The sequence below is a fragment of the Microtus ochrogaster genome, unplaced genomic scaffold, assembly GCF_000317375.1.
Source record: "Microtus ochrogaster isolate Prairie Vole_2 unplaced genomic scaffold, MicOch1.0 UNK26, whole genome shotgun sequence".
Classification (NCBI taxonomy): domain Eukaryota; kingdom Metazoa; phylum Chordata; class Mammalia; order Rodentia; family Cricetidae; genus Microtus; species Microtus ochrogaster.
The window spans coordinates 3,570,348-3,592,232 of NW_004949124.1; the positions used below are offsets into that span (position 1 = coordinate 3,570,348).

The 21,885-nt window shown below is 45.9% G+C and overlaps 1 protein-coding gene across 1 annotated transcript in view; it reads left to right on the forward strand.

Annotated features, from left to right (window-relative positions):
- Nucleotides 1-21,885, forward strand: part of Alk (ALK receptor tyrosine kinase) — a 739,399-nt gene that overhangs the window by 531,459 nt on the left and 186,055 nt on the right. The window lies entirely within an intron of this gene.

Here is a 21,885-nt window from a genome sequence, read left to right on the forward strand (position 1 = left end):
GACAGAGACATCCTCACAGATCTCAGAGGACAGAGACATCCTCACAGATCTCAGACAGAGACATCCTCACAGATCTCAGAGGACGGAGACATCCTCACAGATCTCGGACAGAGACATCCTCACAGTCACAGCAGCAATAACATTTTACCAGCTCTCTAGGCATCCCCAGCACCAGTCAAACTGACACATAAAACCAGCGATACATTCCTTGAGAGAACAGTGCTGATGGAGAACCTGCCCATTTTAAAGTGACCCTTTGCCCACTCGTGAAGGGCAATGATCTATCAATCAAGTCAGACAGGTTGGAGATGAGGGGAAGGCCAGCCACTACTGACAAGTACATCTTAGAAAAGAAAAAAAAAAGAAAAGACTAGGTGACTTTCACTAGCTAGTAAGGCTTTAACTAAAGAAATTGGAATTTTAGGAAATACTTTGCATTTGGGCCGTAATGGGTTTGAATGGCAAGAGAGTTGACTAACCATGTATTTTGCTTGCTCAGCTTCTGCTTCCCTCTCTAAAAGGGGAACAGAAATACTGCCCAGATAGGTTACTTTTCTTACTATTGTGACCAAACTCCTGACAAGAAACAGTCCAAGAGAGGAACAGTTTGGCCGGGCTTACAGTCTGAGAGAATGCAGTCTGTCAGGGTGTGGAAGACACGGAACAGGGATGTGAGCCAGTTAGTCATGTTACATCTACAGCCACAAAGCAGGACTACAAAGCAGGAAATGGATATAAAATCTCAAGACACACCTCTCAGTGAGGCTCTACCTTGTAAGGGTTCCATAACAGCCTTCGAAAATGGCACACCACTTAGACACCAGGTATTCAAACACGAGAGCCTATAGGAGATGTTTCAGGTTCAAGCCAAAGCAGCTCTCTTGGATGGCTCTGTGAGATAAGTTCTAGCCTATTGCAAAAGACTGGGCTATAATATGGATGTCTGCTATTATTTTTGTTTTATCTGTACTATATCACTCGTAAATCAATCAGATTTGGGGCCATGGCATTCAGCGTGGTCACCTGTTAGAAATAGGCAATCTTAACTGGGAACAGAAGAATATGATATCATTTGGTGTGTGTTTGTGTGAGTGTGTGGGAGAGAAACATGGGTTTTATATATGTGTGTGTATATATATATATAGAGATATATACACGTCTCGGGTGTATATATATATATATGTACATCTGGGAGATATGTGTGTGCTTGCACATGTGCATATATACCCTGTCTATCTATACATGCACACATATGTTTTGGAGGCTGGAGCCCCACCTCCATATAGCACTCTCTGAAATGACTAGAAGTTTTATGGCCCCCTTCTTACACAGACTTTCTGGAATATGGCAGTTTGAGGATCCCAATTACAGACTCTTGTCTCCAAACAGACTGGAAAACATAAAGACAAGTCTCACAAACACTGTCTCATTAGTTCAGTAAAACCTTGCTAATTTACCCTAATTGTGGGGAAGGATCATTTGCATGCGGGAAGCGTCTGGAAGGGCCCGCTCTAATAAATAGACAGGACTTGCTTGTAATTAGTGGTGTCACCAGCTCACAATCAATGTGCTTGTGCCCTTAACAACAGTTTGTTCTCATAAGTGGCTTGCACGTTCCCAATGTCATTTTGAAGGCACTAATGTAGAGAATGACCTGGGAACAAGGGCCTTTTATTTTCTTGTTTTCAAATAAACAACAATATAAAAATACCATCAGAGAACCGAGCTTAGATCTATTTACGGAGGGAGGGAGAAGATGAAAGCAAGACAGTGGGTTTGAACAAACAGAGGATTCAAAGAACCTAAACTCTAATCCTGGCCCAGTCTCCAGCCTAGAAAGCCACTCACTCTGTCTTCCCAAGTCTTTTCCTCATCTTTTCAAAGAAGGCGAGCTAAATGATTTCCCTGTATTTATAAGTTCTAGCAGCTCAGAGCCCTTAAGAGCTAATCCAACTCAATCTCCTCTTCAGATGCGCAGCCAACAGCAAACATGGAGGGAAGGCCATGAGGGAGGCAGATGCATTAGTGGCTTCAGTGACAGAAGTCTGTGAGAAGCCCTGAAGGGACAAAAGATTTATTTTAGCTTGTGGTTTGAGGAGGGGCAGTCTCTCATGGCAGAGAAGGCAAGGTGAAGTTCAGGATAGCAGGTTTGTGTAGTCTGGATGCTTCCGTCTCGGTGAACCAGAAAGCAGAAACGCTAAGAATGGAATCAGGGCTAGACTAGAGCCCTCAAGGCCTGCCCCCTAGTTGCCTTTTCACCAGTCACTTCATCTCTTGAAGGTTCCATAGCCTCCCCAAACAGCATCACCAGCTCGGGACCAATGGCTCAAACATATCTGTAGGGGACATTGTATACCCAAACCAGACCCCAGACTTATGTGATAGGGTAGAGAGCAGGACTGGAGAAACCCAGGTTCAAAGGTCAAAACACGTCAGTGGTCACCCATGACAGGAAGAAACACACTAAGAATCAAGAACATAGATAAACCGTTTTGGCAAAGAAAATCAAACCACAACCAAAATAGGCTTCATCACCAAAGAAGCCGAAGGATGGTGGGAGCCACTGGTGGTGCTCCTGGTGGTGAAATTAGCAGGGTGGGGTCTAAAGGCATCTGCTCTGGTTGGGGGAGATCGAGGAGACCCCGAATCTGTGAAGATTTCCTGCCCTTTAGAATGAGAAAGGCAGAGTGATAGAGACTAGCCGACTGAGTGGAGCACCGCATGACAGGGGTATCCAGGCAGGAATGAGTCCATGCGGCAGGCGCTTGATCTGTTGTAGTTTTCAGTCCAGAAACAGTGCTGAGGCCACAGCAGTGAACCATAATGTAAGGAGACACAGGGACAGACCTGATCATACACCACCCCAGAACCCAGAAAGAAACCGTATTAATTCATTTTTAAAACCTTTTTCTGGGTTTATTTATTTATTTATTTATTTATTTATTGGTTTTTAGTTTTTGAGACAGGTTTGTATCTGTGTAACAGCCTTGGTTGTCCTGTCCTGGAATTCACTCTGTAGACCAGGCTGGCCTTGAACTCACGAAGATCTGCCTGCCTCTGCCTCCCAAGTGCTGGGATTAAAGGCGTGCGCCACCACCTCCCCGTCCCATATTCATTCTCACCTCCTCTAAACACCACTCGCTCTGCTTCTTCCTGTCCTCAGTGTCTTGTCTAGAGTGGCGAGGGGGTGGGTCGCTTTTGAGCCTGGTTTCCAGCCCTAACGGATGCCGCCTCAGACCATTGTTTACTCTTGCTTGCCCTCCTCTAGTGTCTTGGTAGAGAACTTGTGCCCTCTCACAGATTCAGTGCCGGCTTCTTTGGGGATGGCTCTCAAAACCTGAGCTCTTCATAAGAGCCATCAGCCATGGCAGCAATCTCAGAGAGGACTGTCTGCCTCCACAGTGCCTGTCTCTTCTTAGTACACAATTCACAGAGGGAGATGTTCTCATCAGGGTACCCTTCCCCCTTAAGAACAGCATGAAGAACCAGAAAGATGAAACGTGATGGCCAAAGTCACTAATGCATGTAATGATTCGACAGTTTCCCAAATCAGAATACCAGTATTGCTGCTTCCCGAAGGGTATTTGATGAGAGGCTGTAGTTTGCTTATTCCTTCAGAGTTCTCTAACCCCAGACTTCGGGGAAAAAATGCCTCTTAGCTGAAAGAGGATGGTAAGGGGAAAAGATGTCTCCTTAAAAAATGAGAGAGAGAGAGAGAGAGAGAGAGAGAGAGAGAGAGAGAGAGAGAGAGAAATACAGAGACAGACAAGATAGGCAGACAGAGAGAGACAGAGGGGGTGTTATATACTCCTAATTCACTGGCACATCTTGACTGGCAAATGGCTCATTGCTCTTCCTGACTCACTTCCATGCTAATCTGTCAAGTTCGGGGAGAGGGAGACTTTCCTGGTTACTATTTGTCTTCGGGAGCTTCCCAAGATCCATCCTAGATCCCACTCTCTCTTCTCCTCTGACCTTGATTATGAATCGTTTTATGCCTGAGGGCTCTAGAATTCCTTGATATTTTAGTTTTAAACCATCGCCCTAGGGAATGACTCCTGTTTGGTTCCCGGTGGTGAACTGAAAGCACATAGTTCGCCAGGCGAAATGCTGGAGATGAAACTCAAAGGCAACACTGTGATCCAGCAGGAAGAGGGCTGAGCCCTGGGCCTGTGGAGCGGAAGATGCTACTGGATTAGATAAAAAGTGAGCTGGGTTGCTGACCCACAGCATACGAGAACTGAGCCTCAAAGCAAGCCCCAGACCCCCTCCCTCATTTCATACATAAGGACAGTCCCAGAGACTCCAGGGGCTTGTCTAGTTCTGTGTGAGAGATAATCAAAGCAGTGGTTTGAAGTCAGGCATGTCTAAGTCCTAAGTTCAGACTGTCACTAGCAAGGTGGCCTTGAGCCAGACCCCGACCTTTCTTGTCTCTGTCTTCTCATCATGGTAAATCTACCCAATATGGTTCTGGTAGAAGTCACATGAAGTGGCTATAAAGTACTTAACGCCATGCCTGCCACTTAAGATGAGCTCAGTTAAAGTCTCTGCAAAGAGCAACAATTTGGGGATTACAAATCCAGGTGTCAGGCTTTCTGAAGGAGATGAATTCCATGCATAGGTTTGTTAATGGTTAAACTGGCTTGGTGCTGGTTAAACTGGCAGGAAACGCACTCTGTTAAGAAGATGCGGGGCTGCCTCACGTCAGAAAGTTGCAGCTTCTAGGCAGTTCAGCATATTCGCCAGCAAGCTGAGGGACATTTATAGCCACCCAGGCATCCACCCACTCCAAGTAGCGTGCATAGCTGTCACACAAAACAAGATGTGCCACCGTGGGTACAGCCAATAAATAAAGAAATCTAGTCGCGAGCCTTGGAATGAGAGCGGGAAGCGCTACCTCCAAGTCACCACTCAGGCCAACTCTTTCCAGACGGTTCTGACTGTTTTAACTTGCTAGTGGAGGAGTTTGGTGAACCGGAGTCCTCTCTGTTCCATGTGGGTTTCTGCAAGAAGACAAGTACAGACATTGATTTCCATGCTTCTATTCAGAGCCACGAAGCCTCCAAGCCCAAGAAGGCAGGTGATAGCTCTCTCAGAGCCTCACAGGTTCCCATCCCCTCTCCAGTTCTATGGAGCCCCTCTGTAGAGAAGAAGTGTAAATGGGAAGCTAACCACAGGGGTTCTAAGAGGTCGGGCTTGGGGAAACACAGGGCAGCAGGCATGGTGGAATGATGTGTTCCTCTGGCCTTTGCTGTGGGAGGCTGCCCAGCCTTCCCAGTCTCGAATCTTGTGGCCAACTTGTCCCAAGGTCATGCTCATCAGTGACAGGGATGGAGAAGTGTCACTCTGGGCTTTGTTGGTTCTGCAATTATTCAAATGCTTTGCTTATCATACAATCATAGCTCCTAGCTCTGATTATTGGCATCATCAGCATCAACTATTAATGGGCTCTGAGCTTTTCTGAGTACACGGTATTGTACAAGATGCTAAAAGGTACCAAATGCAGGCTCAAAAGGCGGGGGGGGCGCAGAAACTGGACCAAACCAGACATCATTCTGAGAAGCAAGATAGAAATCGGCCTGAATCTATTGGTGTGAACTAATCTTAAAGGGCCAGTGCCTCCTAAATTCCAGAAGGACATTAATTATTTCAGGTCTCTTTTATCCCTCTTGTCTACATTACTCCAACTCTGCTATTTTTAACCCAAAGCATTTGAACCTCCATTAGTTTTCCTTTTATCTCCTTTGTTAAATAAACTTTCTCCCCAGTGTGGCTGTCTGCAGGGTGGGAAAAATTTAACAGTTAGAGCAAGATAAATTGGCAAGAAAGGGCCTGCCTCCAAATTGGCCAGACCTTGCTGTGTTTGCACACTGGCACCTGCATACCTGATGTTCCTCCGCAACGCGGAGTGGGGAGACACGCACCGCTGAAACTGTCCATCACCGCAGCATGAAATGTGCTCAGCCTGATGCAGGGCTCCCAACAGCTGTTCTCACTCCTCTCACGCATGTGCAGTCGAGCTGAAGGTGGGAGAGAGCACGCCAGAAACATCTTGGTTTCCACCAAAGACATATTGTAGGTGAGAAGGCAGACGGCTGCTGTTCTCCTGAAAAGCTGCTCATCAGTCTTGAGGAGGAAAAGCTATGAAAGGTTCACATGACCCCTTCAGGGTTCCTCCATCCAACGAGACCTGAAGCTCTGCTTCTCATTAATCTTTAATGAACAACAAAGAAAATGTGTCGCTGGCTAATTAATGTGTACGGCGGCAGATGCTCTTCAAGGAAGAGTCCTGGAGTCGCATCCTTTAAAGAGGCGCTGTCAGAAAGGAAAGTCTTATTTTGAAACTTAGTCCCAGATTTGTAACATTGTCTCTTTCTTTTTAAAAACATGAGCTAAGTCCTCTTCCAACTTATCTGCCATTTTCTCTGTCTGCACCATTTAAACTTTAGAAGTTGCAAATAGCCTAGACTCAATTGCTTTTTACTTCATACTCCTTGCGGTGGGCAATGTCAGTGGTCAGCTTGACGGCCTTAACAAGAGGCCAAGGGAATTAGTAAGACACGCCTTTTGGTAGGTTTGTGAAAGTATTTCCAATCAGTTTTACCTGAAGAGAAAAGACTGCCTTGAATGTGGGCCGTATTCTCCACACAGATGTCAGTTATGCCTTCTCTCCCATGATGGACAGAATACCCATAAGCAGTCAGTCTAGAAATGTCTTTTCTCCTTTGGGTTTCTTTCTGTGAGGTATTTGGTCAAAGCCATCACAAAGGTAATCATAAGCTGCTCACTTATCCTCACACCAGCTCCCCCTCGAGGGTAGAACCCTTGGTGTGTTCTCTTTTTGTCCTTGCGGTAGGAGGATTGTCCCTTTTTCTTTCCACATTGGATGACCGTGTCCATTATTCTTTAAAGCCACCAGTAACATAAATCTAGCCTGTGCTATTCTATTTTGAGAAGTATTTAAAAGCTCTTGTTTACGGGAGAATGGGAAATAGGATTAGAAGATCCCCTCCTAGAAGCAAATGCTCTGTGTGTTTAATACAGAGATCTCCGCATTCAAAGGGTTTTGTTGACTTTGGGATTCAATCAATTAATTTTAAAGTAGAAGTCTAATTTCAATAAAACCCCATACAAACTGCTGAAGAACAGTGTGAGCCATAGCTGGCCTAGAACAAGTCATTCTCGGCATCTTCAGAAGCTGGACTTGGGCTGATGGCACAGTTCCATAGGTAGAGTCCCTTGCTACCAACACATGACCTGAGTCCTCTTCCTGGAATCCACACGGTAGAAGAAGAAAACCAGCTCCCGCAAACTGTCCTCTGACCTCTATATATGTATTGTGGGTGCACATGTGTGCATGTGTGTGAGCACACACATACACACACACACACACACACACACACAAATAGATAAGCCAACAAATAACTAATTGTACAAATTTTTAAAAGTTAAAGAAAAAGACGTTGGACTTGGTGACTCACAGCTAATTCCAGCAGCAGAAATCTGGAGCAGTAGAATTGCTATGAATTGTGAAGGCACAAAATGAATTTCTGACCAGTCTAGACAATGAGTGATACCCGGTTTCAGGAAAAAAAAGCCAAAGCCATGAGCTGATCAGGATAGGGGAAGGAGATAGCACAGAATATTGATTGAGGAATTATTGGACAGTCTTTGCCTCAATATTCTGATGGACGTGCCCTTGATAAATTGAACACTTGTATGCAAAGAGACAGAGCAGCTGCATCTATCCATTTGGAAGGGATCTCTAACAGAAACACAAGAGAACACTTGACGTCAGGCTCTCTGTGGTTCGGAGGGGACTCACTGAGATGGGAGCAGAAGCAACTTCTAATGGCTGGTCAGTAGCTTCCGCATTGCGGGCTCCGGGTCGGAAGCTGTCTGCACAGCATCGCGTTTCACTGGAGGCACAGTCGGCTGGGATCTCATAGCTATCAGGAGAGCTATCCTACAATGACAGAATTATATTGTAGAAACCACAGCAGTTAAATGTTTCTACAGGAAGCGTCATAGTCCTGCACTCAGGGTCAAAATCACCAGCTGCTGTGAATCCTACGCCACAGGAACTCTCGCATGCAGTTTGGTCGCTGTTGATGTGAAAACGACTAGGGGTGGGGTGGGGGGCGACCTAGAGAGGGGCAGAGAGGAGAGAGATTCTAAACGCTCCCATGTGAAATAAAGCAATGGTGGGTTGGAGCTGCCGAGCCAGATAATGCTTTAAGAGCCTGTAGGCACGGAATCCAAATCCCAGCGAGAAATGGCCTGAGCATTTTCTGCCCTGGTCAGACCATCATTCTAGTACCCCGGGGCTGCAAGAATTCATCTAGCTAGATTTTGCCATGAAATTTTGAGGGAAAAGAGGTAAAAATATACCCAGGAGAGAATGGCCATACCTGAATAAGCACTAAAAAAGAGATGTTAAAACAATAGAAACATGTTATCATTCATGCTTTCGGTGCATTATTCTGGTCAGTCTCCCCAGGCATGCATCGTGGTTACAATAGTGGTACCAGGAGTGACGAGGGGGAGGTGACTTGTTCCAAGCCACCTACCCAATGAAGGAGCTGGCTTTGGAGCTCAGATTTTTTTTCCCCAGGCCACACTGCTTCTCCTCCCGTGTCAGTTCACAGCAAGACATGTACTCAAAGGGCTCAATTCTCTAACAAGGCTGGCCTCCAGAAGTGCAGAAGATGCCAGGGGCCAAGAGAATCCATAGCAACAGACTGTGAGTCCCTCACCCGGGACCCTTCCCCTTATAGACTGTCCATATACCAGGCACAGACTTTGCCTCCGGATTTTGCTAGACCTTGGGCTAGAGTTCACTGGGGAATAATTCAGCCAGCTCGTCATTCTCTCTCCACCTATCACGTCTGCCTTTCCTTCAGTCACTGGTCTCTTGTGAAGTGAAGGATGTAACAACACAACCTGATGCTGCCCTGTCACCCTGTCCCTCACAGCTGCTCCTGCACTCAGAAACAACACTCTGATTATCATTCATTATTTCTACTTCTTAACATTAAAACCCTTTTAATACGGCATTGAAGACCATTGGGGAGTTTTAAATTTCACGTCAAACCAGGATTTATGGGCCAGTTCTGAAATTTTACCTCTGGGCTCAATAATTGCAATTCCCTTTTAATCGCTCTCTTAGACACCTCAGTTAAAAGACTTCAATTATTTCCACACAGAGGCCTCCCGGGACACAGCCAATCTGAATACTCAACTTGTGTCACCTCTGCTTGGAGATCAGCATGGAAGCTGTAGTCATGTAGGTAAAGGGCACCAGGTCTACCCTGCAGTCGTACCAAGAAGTGCTGGATTCTCAGAAAAAGTCTTCCTTCTCCAGCATGTATATTTGGAGAACAGGCTCCCATCCACTTCCACTTTCCCAGTCCCTTGTAGAAAGCAAGAAGCAGATGGGTTAGGTTGTGCATGCTCACCCATATTTATTTTTTAAAACTGCACCGTGCTGTGCGCATGCAAATGCATACTGGAAATCCTTCCATGGAGAACAATAGAGGAGCGTGATGCCAGGGGCTGGGATGAGAGGAAATCGGGTACTTTCTGAGGGAGCCATGGGATGTTGGAAAGGGATTCACGCCAACACAAGTACCAAGGGCAGAGAGAGACCACAGACTTAGCCACAGCCTGCTAATGGCCTACTTGCCATGGAAGAGCCAAAGCAGGCTGTTGCCTCGCTCCCCAAAGAGCAGCTGATGCTATTGCATCAAAAGTGGCTCAGGCAGGATGCTGGGGATGGGAGTAGCTAACAGTACCACCACAGAGATGCGCTGAGCGCTTTGTATCTGGTGGCGGCAGTTTGTACAACAGAAGTGTGTAGCTCTGCATCCCAGTCACTAGTTGCAGGGAAGGTTTCGTCGTAGGCCCCAAACATCTGCTTCTGTTGGGAGAAAGTGGGCTGGGTGAGGGATGAAGATCATGATTAAGAAAAGAGGACTACTAAAGAGACTAAGGGGCAAAAAGGAAAAAACGAGGTGAGAGGGTGTATCTGCCAATGATCCAGAGCCACCATCGGGTAGAGATAGCAAGAGAAATGACAGCCTGGGTGAGTAAGTGCCCTCGGGCATCAGTCAGAGCCCCCCACAGTGACATGAGAGACCTCCTGCTTTGCAGACACTGCCTACTGAAAACCCAGACTTCTTAGTGGACTGAACCAAAACAAAGAATGTGGCAATGGGCTAGGCTAGAGCATCTTCACAGTTGCCCCAGCACATGCAAGATCAGTTACTGGGGCACTGCTAACATGGCTCCTTTATTTCTTGTTATATTACATTTTGCTATGCACTACCATACTGACAGGCTCATGGGCACACTTATTCAAACTCCGCCCTGCTCCTCACACCCCATCTCCAACTCTCTAATTTCCCTAGTAAGGGTCAGCTCTGGACACAGGAAACACCTAGGCTATACTTTTGCATTTTGGGTTGTGAGCCAAGCCTTGAACAGCCGAGCCATCTCTCCAGCCCCACCCCTCCCCCCACCATGCTGTACTTTTACAAACACCACAGACATCATGGTGCCCTCATCCTCAGGGACCAATTATTATTGACTCTTTGGTGGTTTCTGCTTAGATTGCTATTCACAGCGCTGCACTGCAGGCCCAGAGGGGTCGGGGTGACATTTATAAACAGCGAGTGTGCAGGCAGCTCATCCCTCAGACAGTTTACAAGCATCTCGTGGGAAGCAAGTAGAGGGAGATGGGGGGCTCCATTTCACAGTGGTTCCATTTCCCAAGCTGAAGGGCTGACCCAGTCAAAACCCAGAAGCCAGAATCTTCTGGAAAATGGCTTCTGGCTTCCAAGGCCAGGTCCAGTGTCAAAGGATTCTGAATGTTCAGGGATTTCTTACTGTAAATACTCAAAGTCCTCTTGAACTCGGAAGAGAGAAGGGTTGGCCCTGTGCCTGGGCATTCCCGCCCAACCTGATCTTCCCCCATACGCCTCTGCTTCTAGTACATGTCCTCCCATGGAGCCAATACTAGTTCCAGGTCATGTTTTGAGTTGGTCTAAATTCAGGTGAAAATTGGTAGACTAAGTTCCAGCCCGGAATTTAACTCCCAGGTAAGATGCAGTCTCAGGGCTTTTCAAGCCATCGTTTTCTGTGCTGTAGAAAGCCCCTGCTCGGCTAACACACTAGCTGACTGAAGGCCAAACTCCACAAGTTGCTTCAAGCAGAGCTTAAAGGTGTGAGTTCCTATGCAAGTCAAAGGGGCCAGTGATGCCAAGTGTGGTGGCTCAGTTTGATTGTCACCTTGACAGGCTCTAAAATCAGTAGGTGACAAGGCTCTGGGCATGGTTGTGAGAGATTATTGGGATGAGGTTAACTGAGGTGGGGAAACCCATCTGACATGCAGACAGGGTCATTCTATGGGCTGGGGTGATGGACTGAGAGCGAAAGAAAAAGTTGGTAGTTGAGCGCTCCCATACTGTAGGATCTGTTTCCTGCCTGTGGCCACCGTGTGACCAAATGACTCATTCATTTCCCTTGATCAACCATGATGGACTGTAGCCTGGATCTCAGAGCCAAAATAATCCTTTCTTTTCTTCAGTTGTTTCCATCACAGCAAAGGGAGGAGTAACTAATCCCCTGGGACGTCAGCAAGGACCTCCTAGTGTCACTGCACAGAGGAGGCTCCCAGCAGGTGCTGGTGGTATATACTACTTCTCTGAGAGGCAGCCGCAGATACTTGGGGAAGCACAAAGTGCTTAGACTGTGCCAGTGGCTTCACCAAAAGCAACTTCTAGAAGAAGGCTTTGCTTTTGGCTCGTGGTTCCAGACAGGGTGTCCACAGCAACATGGTAGCGTGACAACAGGTGACTTTATGGCTTCAATCTGTATTGGAGGCACAGGGGCACAATCCAACCAATGGCAACACCTTTCCTGCCCTCTCTAATGCGAACAAGAAAAGTCTAGCAGTTATTACAAATGTCACCACCTTCAAGAAGCGTTTCCAAGAGTTCTGGGCAGAACTGGGCACCTCTTGCCACTGTTCCTTCTAACAGTTGCCTGGTCCAACCCAGCAGTTTCGTTCTTACTGTGACATCAAAGCAAGCCTTGGCAAGTGAAGATCAGTTCAGTAGGCAAGGACATAGAAAGGAAGCTGTGGATACAGAGAACAACTCTGATATCAAGGACAGCGGCATAAAGTACCTTGTCATGTACAGGATGCAATGGGCAGGACTGAGGGCTGGAGAGCCATGGTTACGCCTGAGCTTCAAGATCATTTCAGACCTTAGTTGTGAAATGGCTACAGAGAGGAGCTTCATGCAGCCCTGGGACTCGGTCTTTGAGAAACAGCTCAGTCCCATGGAGCTGGGCTATTAAGAGAATTAGATATGGTGATAGCCAAAACTCAGGCCACAGTTTTCACCTCTCTGCCCTGCTATGACATCATTGCCCATGATGTTTAACATCTGTCCTGGGCAGTAGAGCTTGTGAGATCCTCTGTACCGAGAACTCCAGTCCCCCTCCGCTCATCTCATCTGCTGCCAAAGGTGCACAATGGATACAGCCTGCAAAAGCAACATCAATTCAGGTAGCACGAAGTCTTCAGGCTCTTCTTACCCTATGGCTCCCAAGGTCCCTCTGGCCTTCCGTGGCTGCCCACTGATTCCAGCCTCAGATTTTGCCTGTAGGAACCACAGTGTACAGCCAGGCCAACCTGCCATGTAAAGTTTCAGTACACTGGTTTGACTCCGCCAGAGATTTATGACTGACAGGGAGCCTCTGAGCAAAGCCATCAGCATTTTGTTTGGCTCAGAGGCTCAAATTCTTCTTCAGACCAATCAATCTGTTAGCACGTCAGATGACATTTAGGTGCCTCTCTAGGGAGCAGGCTGGGCTTCGGAGCATTTAGAGAGCATGCAGCAATACAAGGCTGAGGCTGGTGACCCTGGAGAAAGAGCTGGGAGGTGGTGGCCCAGGATGGCCACTTCTGCCCTGACCACACTTAGGACTCGGGGTTCGAGCTGGAGGCAGAGTGGACTGATGGAGAGAAACTCTGGAAATGGCACTTCGTATTTCGACGCTGTCTTCATCCTTCTCCGTGAGTGGATTTATATGAAAGCAAACTGTAATGACCAGAATTGGTCGGGCTTGAAACAAAAGGTTGAATTTGAAAAGAACAAAGAATGTTAAACAGCAATTGGCAGGAAGAGAGAGAATAAGGAACCAAATTAATGCCCCTACTGGCCACAGCTGGGTGACATGTCCACACCGCCTTGGGGCAGGAATTCAAAAAGCAAGCAGAAGGTCAAACCTGACTCTGTTCAGAGAAAATCTACCATCCACCCTGCCAGAAAGTCTGCCTTTTACGTCTGTGGAGTGGGAAACCTTGGTGAGTCCCTCACACAGTGCCCACCTAGAATTCTCTGTCCTTTCTGAGATGCCAGGGAAGAACAAACCCATTCTCCTCTCATGCCCACTGCCTCCAATCCAGCTGGGTCCCACCCAGCCCTGCAACCCCATAGGGACATCAACAGATGTTGAAGGACATGAAGGATGTGGGCTTGCTTGAGCCCTAAACCAAAATGCAGAAGGAGAAGGGCTTCAGGGATCTCAGGCTCACTACTCTTGGTTTGAAATTTTCTGTCACGTTTGCTTTGTCTGAGTGGTCATCATCCCTTCAATGCATTTTTTGAATCTTCTGTGTAGTTCCTTTTACAAATTAAGGTACAGGAAAACCCCTCTAGACCGTGAGATTGGGATCCATAGTTGTTGATCCATACTGGGAAAATATGATCCTGAAAAGTCTTACTTTAGCTTACAGGGAACAAATGTGGACTCATCTGCCCACTGCTGCATAGAGGCCACCACCTTTGCTTCCAGGGTCGTCTGTGACCAGATCTCCACATTGTCTCTCCCATCAGCCACACTCGGGCCACCTTCCTTCATCTGGGATGCTCAGTCTCAGTTTATCAAAAGGAGAAAAAAATTAAAAAAATGGTTTTGAAGATCTCTGGATTTTAAACATTTTCCCCTGGTCTTTTCTGTTGCCCTATTTAGACCTAATTTGGCAGCGGTGCTGGTAGTAACTTAGCCGGTCTTTCCAAAGTTTTCTACTGTCTGTTACATCAGTTTAATGAGTTGACCTGCATGAAGAAGTTCTAACAGGTCTGGACGAATATAACTGATGCTCAAAGAGTGTATAACTCAAGTGATGGGAATAGAGGGGAGAGCTAGGTACTGAGAACAGCATGAACATTATTAGTGACTGCGTACAGCATTCCGAGGGCATACAGTGTTTTACTGAATACAGAAGTGGTGTATGCTAATCCGGCAGGCAAATTGGTCACATGGAGACCAGTTAAGAACACTTCTATTACAAGTTTCCCTTACAATATCAACTAGGAAATTCAGGCACAGAGAGGTTGGGTTGCTGGCCTGAGGTCACATGGCCAGTAAGAGGCGGAAATGAGATTACAAATCAGAAAATCTGGCTTCAAAGTTTCTGTTCTTAAGCCATACATTTTTCTTAAATGGAGGTAGGAAATGGGAGGAGTGGGAAGGAAGGAAAATGAGATAAGGAAATAGGAGAGAAGAAAAGGGGGAGGAAAGGGAAGAGGGAAGAAGAAGAGGACGGAGAAGGAGGGGGAAGAAGGGGAGAGGGAAGAGGGCATGGAGGGGAGGGGAGAGAAAGATAACCAGAAAAGCTAAAAATAAGCCAAACTAAGAATCTCAAAGAGGCTGGGCATTTGGCTTGGTGGTAGAACCTGGGCTCATTCCATCACGTATTCAGCAGCTCGGATAATATTAAGATTAAGCTTCTTGCCAGTGCTAAGTCATAGCCAAGACAACCTGGAGCCAGAACAAACCCATCCTGCCTTGGCACCCTTTCTGTTGATAGCCCTCTTCTGTAGAGCCTGGCGCCACTGTTAGCAGTAGGCAGGCCTTCCTTACCTGGACTCAGATCCTGACTGAACCAGAAATCTCCTTCTCAGTCCCTATCCAGTACCAAGTCCCAGTCCTCCCCAGAGCAAACTTATCTCTGCATGTGTGTGTGTGTGCAGTGTGCTATGAATGTGTGTATGTATACACATATTTCAGGTGCATGTATACGTGTGCTTACATGTAGGGAGGGAGGCCAGAGGTCAATTTCATGCGTCTTCCTCAGTTGCTCTCCGCTTTTTGAGACAGGGTCTCTCAATTGCTAATTTGGTTAGGCCACTTAGCAGTAAGCTTCAGAGATCCATCGTCTCAGATGCCCCTAGCCCTGGCACTGGGGTTAGAGACATACACGACTGCACCCTGATTCTACAGGGGTGCTGGGGATCAAACTCGGGTCCTTAGAAAAGTACTTTGTAAGCTAAGCCATTGTCTTGACTCCCTCCTCTAACTTCTAGGACATTGCAAAGGGCAAGCAAATAGCAAAGCCAAGGCTGCTGGAATGAAAGACCACAGGCCATACACACGGTATTACCATAGAAAGTGAATAAGCAACAAAGGACTGCCCAGTGGAATTTACTCTGATTGGGCATGTTCCTCCTTACATCTTCCACACAAGTTCTTTAAATGCAGGCCGACTTAAGGGGGAAAATATTAAGTCGTGCTGAATAGTTTTTACTGGCTACAGAGTATATTTGAAGGGAAATTTGAGATATGTGTGTGTGTGTGTTTCCTGCCACTTGAGATGAAGAACTTCAGCTGGTGTCCGTTCCTCTCATATTGATCTAGGCAAGCTCCCACTGGCTGGGCTCCTCGTTTCTAACACGTCTTTACACCTTCACACCTGAGTTGAACCCTCATCAGAGAGAGAGTCTGAGCAAAGACACAGTAGAAGAATGTCCGGTGCGCAGCCCCAACTGTGACAGGGTCACACTTCCTGATCATAACCACCAGCAGCATACCAGGGAGTTCTGTATGATTCAGATAACTTCTGCCACCTTCACCTCATCTCGTGACTGTCTATCCCAGCTAGAGGGCTCATTGCCAGCTAACAGTGTGGCTGTCGGGGCCAATACAGGGCATGATGATGGCCATATTGCCAAGTTTCACTACCTCCCCAGCCATGTTTTCCAAGGCTAGAAACTGAAATAAAGATCTGGCTAGACTGCTCCAACCTCAAGGAGTTTAGAAGGGCAGAATAAGATGATGATCTTAAAGACTTCCTATGTGTCAAACTCCAGCCCCAAGCAGAGCCTGGATCGACTTTCAGTGAATGTTAATGGAGTTGTTTGTCTTCGGATCACAGCTGCTATTGTGGCCAGTGCTGCTGTGGCAGGTAATGCTGCTATTGACTTGACCTGTGTGGTGGAGAGTATTAGTGTATCAGATGGGATTATATTTTCCCTCTTTGAGAACTCAAACGCCCCCAGGTCTTGACTGTATAATTCACTGATTGCTTCTTATTGGCTCTCGGCAAATGCAGCTACCATGAGTTACTTGATGAACTATATGGTTTTATGTACCACCCCCCCTCCCTGCATTACCCTACTCCCCCAGCCTCCATATTTTGGTGCCTCCTCATAGGAAGGGCATCATTATCACTTGGGTAGCGATGATGGTTATCATTAGTGAGTGATCATGAATTTTTAGATTCACTCAGCTCCACTACCGCATAAATTTTGCCCCAAAATGTCAGAATATTGTCAGATTTAATAGAAATATGTCCCCTTGTTTCTCCTCTCCTTCAGCAAATATTGGCTGAGCGTCTGCATTGCGTAAGACACGATGGTGAAGGATCCATCATCTTGCCATTAATAAAGTAGGGAAGTGAGACACATGGAACATCCTCCCTGTGGGGTTCAATGAAAAATAAATATTCCCTCTCACCAGACTGGACCACTGTGTATACAGAGCATAAATCTCTGCTCAGCTTCTGCCCAGGTCCTCATGCCAGTCTGCGTTGCCCTTTCCCCCAATTCCTGTGCACTCTCACACCCCAACCTCAAAGGGTACCTGTTCTGGTCAGGAAGTCCGAGCTATCCCTTTGCCTGCCATGTAACACCTAGCATCTGTATACCACTCACTTAGCTCTGATGCCCTGCCACTCATTATAAACTTTGGGATATATATTTTTTCTCACTAGTCTATAAGTTACTCATCTGCAATTTAAATCCTAAACTCTCAGTGATCCCACAATATCGAAACACTTTAGTAATAATGCACCAGTAACACCTGAAGAATGGTGCCACCCTGACAAATTTTAACCATGAAGTAGGCAGCAAGCATCCTTTTCCAGGCTGCAGGAAGCTGCAAAGATGAAACAGAGGTTTATCTGAAATGTGGGGGCCTTTTCCCAGCTCTGAGAAAATGATTGGTCAGCTACTGTACTCTAAGGCTAATAGATCTTCTTGTAGGGATGTTCCAACATAATTTCCTAAAGTTATGTTTATGTTATGAAGACCCACTTAAGGTTTTCTTGTTTTAAATAAATACATGGTCAGGTGTGGTGGTGCTCATCTTTGATCCCAGCACTCAGGAGCAGAGGCAGGCGGATCTCTGTGAGTTCAAGGCCAGCCTGGTCTACAGAGTGAGTTTCAGGACAGCCACGGCTGTTACACAGAGAAACGTTGTCTTGAAAAACAAAAAGAAAAAAAAAACAGAAAAGAAAAACAAATACAGTGATTGTTAATTCAGAAATCCTAAATGCCCTTCTCTCTTTTATCCACCATCCTTTCAACCTTGTGTCTCATAAAGAAACTGAGCTGCAGATGTTTACCTGGACCAATATGACTCAATAAAGGAAGTTGTGCTCTTCTTTAAGAATAAATCCCTTGGGGGCTGGAAAGATGACACAGTGGTTAAGAGCATTGGCTGCTCTTTCAGCAGTCCTGAGTTCAAATCCCAACAACCATATGGTGGTTCACAACCATCTATAGTGGGATCTGATGCCCTCTTTGGCAAAAAGTTAATAGAGCACTCATATATACAGAATAAATTAAAAAAAGAATAAGTCCCTTGTTGAGGACTTACTGTGTGGCAAGAACTCATCTTGTTACTTTGCCTGCGTCTTTCAGATGCGCAACATAATCTCACAGGCCAGGCATTATGGCCTAACCTTATGCTGGGCATTTCAGGTAGATGGGTTGGTTAGTTAGGTGGTCGGGCTGGCTGGCTGGCTAGATGCTTGATTGGTTGTTTGATTGGTGGAGATGAAGCCTTGCCGCATAGCCCAGGATGACCCTAAATTTGTTGTATGACCTCTATCTTAAAAATTAGGGAAGCGAAACCTACAGATGTTAAATCACTAAGGTGGCATAGCTAATAGGCTGTGAAGCTGAGACCCGAGTCTGGGCCCTGCCTGCCACATTGCATCAGTGAAAACCTTCTCAGAAAAGCATTCCCTATGAACGGTTTGCTTGAGGACTTGAGACCTCCCTCTTACGAGGAAGCCTGATTTTGGTATCATGCATGCCAGGACACTGCCCAAACACAAAGAAAGATACATTCTGTCTTGCCAATGCCATCCATGGCTCTCACATGCTGCCATAAAACGTCCCTCCATTCAGGGATTAAAATAAGTTGGGGTCTCCATGCTCTTGAATGAGGGCGGCCAACCCTTCAGTCTCATCAGCAACTTGCACAACAGCCGATGTTGCCAGGCAGCTTCCTTTAAGTATGCAGGGACTACCCTGGTTGAGAAATTCCTTTCATTTCTCTATTAGATTTTCTTAGTATTTTTCTAGGATTTCTTACCCCACTTCCAGTGGCTAGTCTTAAAAAGTCATGCCAGTGGCCCCTCGAGCAATGCCAGTATCTATACCCTTCTCTGTCTCTGTGATTTTAGTGATGGAAATGCAATTGACTGGGCATACCGATTCATAGGCCATGTTATCCCTGAGCCTCAGGACCCAAGAGCAGTACTGGATCTTATTTATTATTGGTTAACTCAGTGTGTGACCTTGAACAGGTCTCCATTTCTCTACAAGAGCAGGACAGGGCCTCTTTGCATAAATAGATCTGTAACTGAAGACCGATTGCTCGTCTCCAAAGTAACTCTGTGAGATATTATTTGTTAATTGCAGCTTCCAAGTTTTCATAAGATGCTGTGTCACCAGGCTTCCTGTGAAATTCTAGAGATGGGCAAACAGCAGTCAATTAAGGCCCATAGGGAACTTTCATCTCAATGGCTACGTTTTGCTAATGAAGAAACTCACACCCTAGGAGGTGTGGAAAGCTGTCCAAGGCCAAACAAGCCCCAAACCAGAATCAAAGACTTCTTTATTCCAGGTTAGAAATAGACCTTGGTATTCATAAGCCAACCCTCTTGGCTTTCGTGTTTATTTGTTTGGTTGATTTCGAGGGTCTTTGATAGCCTCTAATTTATTCATCATGTTGCAATCACTAAGCAAAAGTGAATGGTCAGAGTTTTCCTCAAAAAAAAAAAAGTCATGCAAATTGGAAACATTTTCTCTGCTTGAGAATAAAATTGGTTGAAAAACATGCAAAATTTTAGACATTTTCAGCAAAGTGTCTCATTCAAAGTCATCAGGCAAATGAGAGGCAGAATGGGGAACTGGTGAGTTCCAGAGAGACATGTGGAAGATAATGGGTTGTGACAGGCTGTCCATGCAATCCTTCTGGCTTCCTAAAGTCCAGGTGGACGCCCACACTGTCAGATTGATTGATTGTAGCTCCCGTCCTAGAGTGTCGCCAATCCCCAGCGCGTGGATACGGTCGCACATCTGCTTCCAGAAGATTCTAGGTCAGAATAAAACCTTTCCCCTTTCAGCATCAATCGAGTTGCCAACAGTCCAACCATGGGAAGCAGGGTCCTAATGAGCCAGTTTTGTGACCACTGGGAGGTAAGCCAAGAAGATGGAAGCAGAGAGAGAAGAGTGCCCAGATCCGGTTCTCGCTGGGCTTTGGGGCCATCTCTTGAACAAATCTGACCCTGGGTACGAGCTTTGCTCTTTCCTAGTCCCAGCTTCCCTGGATATAAAAATACATGTTTGGCAACTGCTCTGAAAGTTATTGGAGTCGTGGCAGTAAACTATGAAAGGCCAGAGAATTTCAAGCAAAAGTTATTGCATCGGTAACTCAGAAACTAATCCCTAAAACTCCTGACACGTTTATCCTGAGGGCGAGCGCCAATCCACAAATGGAAACCATGATCAAGGGCCACTGTGTACCTGGAATTAGAATCCATCATTCTCGGAGCGCAGAGCTGAGATTTGGGCAGAAGAGGGGAGGACTCACGCCTTTCAAGACCGTCTTTCCTCTAACCCAGAGGCCTTTATGTTTCAGAAGAACACAGCAGATTCTGCATTCTCTGCTTATTTGTTTTTCTTCTCCTTAAGAACCTCTCGTTACATTTTTTTTTCCTTTCAAATATTTCTTTCTGTGACAGTTCCACATTTAAACGGAAAAGCTTCCTTTTCCTTATTCAATTGCACCGATTTTATTTGGGATGGAAACCCTGCTGGGTACCGTAACAGAGAAGAAGCTTTACAGCGGCAATAATCCCTTCTACAGCATCTATTGTGGGGAAACTTAATCCACTTTTATTAAATGGCTGAAGACTTGACTCTAGCTATCTGAATTAACTACAGCAAAGCACAGAGACAGAACAAAAGTCCCCACTTCCTTCATCAGACTTCCACTTCATGCCTCACAACCCTGCCTTGCAGAGACCCAAGACAGAAAACTGCCTCTTGAGAAACACCTTTAAGAAGGATTAATGTTGCCTTAAGCAATACCATTATTACCAACAGTGAACCAAGGCAGGCTGGGGAACTGGCTCAGTTGGAAAAATGCCTTCCAAGCAACCACAGGGGCCCAACTTTGGATAAGAGCTGAGAGTGACATCTGTGTGTGATTGCAATTAAGCAGGAACAGGCAGATTCCCAGAGCAGGACATGGGTGTTCTGCCAGTCTAGTCAAAATGCCCAACTCTAGGTTCAGCGATGGGCCCTGTCTTAAAAACTGAGGTTAAGGAAGGTGTCTAGTGTCAATCTCGGACCTGCACACACACACCTACATGCCCTTACATGCACCTAAATGCATCCACACAGACACATATGTCTAAGACAGAAAAGAAGGAACAGGTAGGACATTAGTAAGAAAATGCAGAAATGGACCCTCAGCCTCATTGGAGCGAATGAGAGCACACTTCAGAATTTAACTGGACACACACTTGGGCCTTGATTGTAGTGATTTAGGTAACTACACAGGTAGCTTCAACACAATCGTATGCCCACGGTGTTAAAAACCAGTGAGCGACAACTTCATTCATGTCCATCGCCTCCAGACATGCCCTGGGTGGCAATGTGCAGTCACAGACAGGCACATAGAGGGAGGGCCTGCTTGGGTAATCCACAGAGGAGGCTGTCCACTGAGGTGGTGCCTATGGCCGGCTCCAGACAGCGGGTGCCTTGAGTTATCTGAAATTTCAGGATTGCTGGAGACTAAGTTTGATTTCATTTTGCTATTTTTGCAGTGACCATCCCTTTATAGTTTGGTGTGAGGGATTAAAGATTTGCAAACAAAAATTTAGTCCCTCTCCCCCAACAAAACCCTTAATCTTGCCATACCTCAGCCCACCCTGGTAGTGAGAAATATAGAATACTGTCATGATCTTTTGGTATATACCCAAGTCAAAAGCCTCTAATTTATATGCTTTAATTTATCAAATTATGTATCAGTGCAAGCAATTTATAATGTGCAATTATACCCCAATAAAATTGTCTTTAAAGAAAGAAAAATAATAATTCAGGTAATTTCTGTTCCTCATAGAAATTTGTTTAAATATGAAATTATAATGAACACAAGTGCTCTCCTTTCCTCATTCTCTCTCTCTCTTTCAGTCATATATATAGTATATGCAGATATAGATATATAGTGATATATATTGTGATGTGTATATAGTAGTATATATTGTGATACATAGTGTGGTACGTATATATA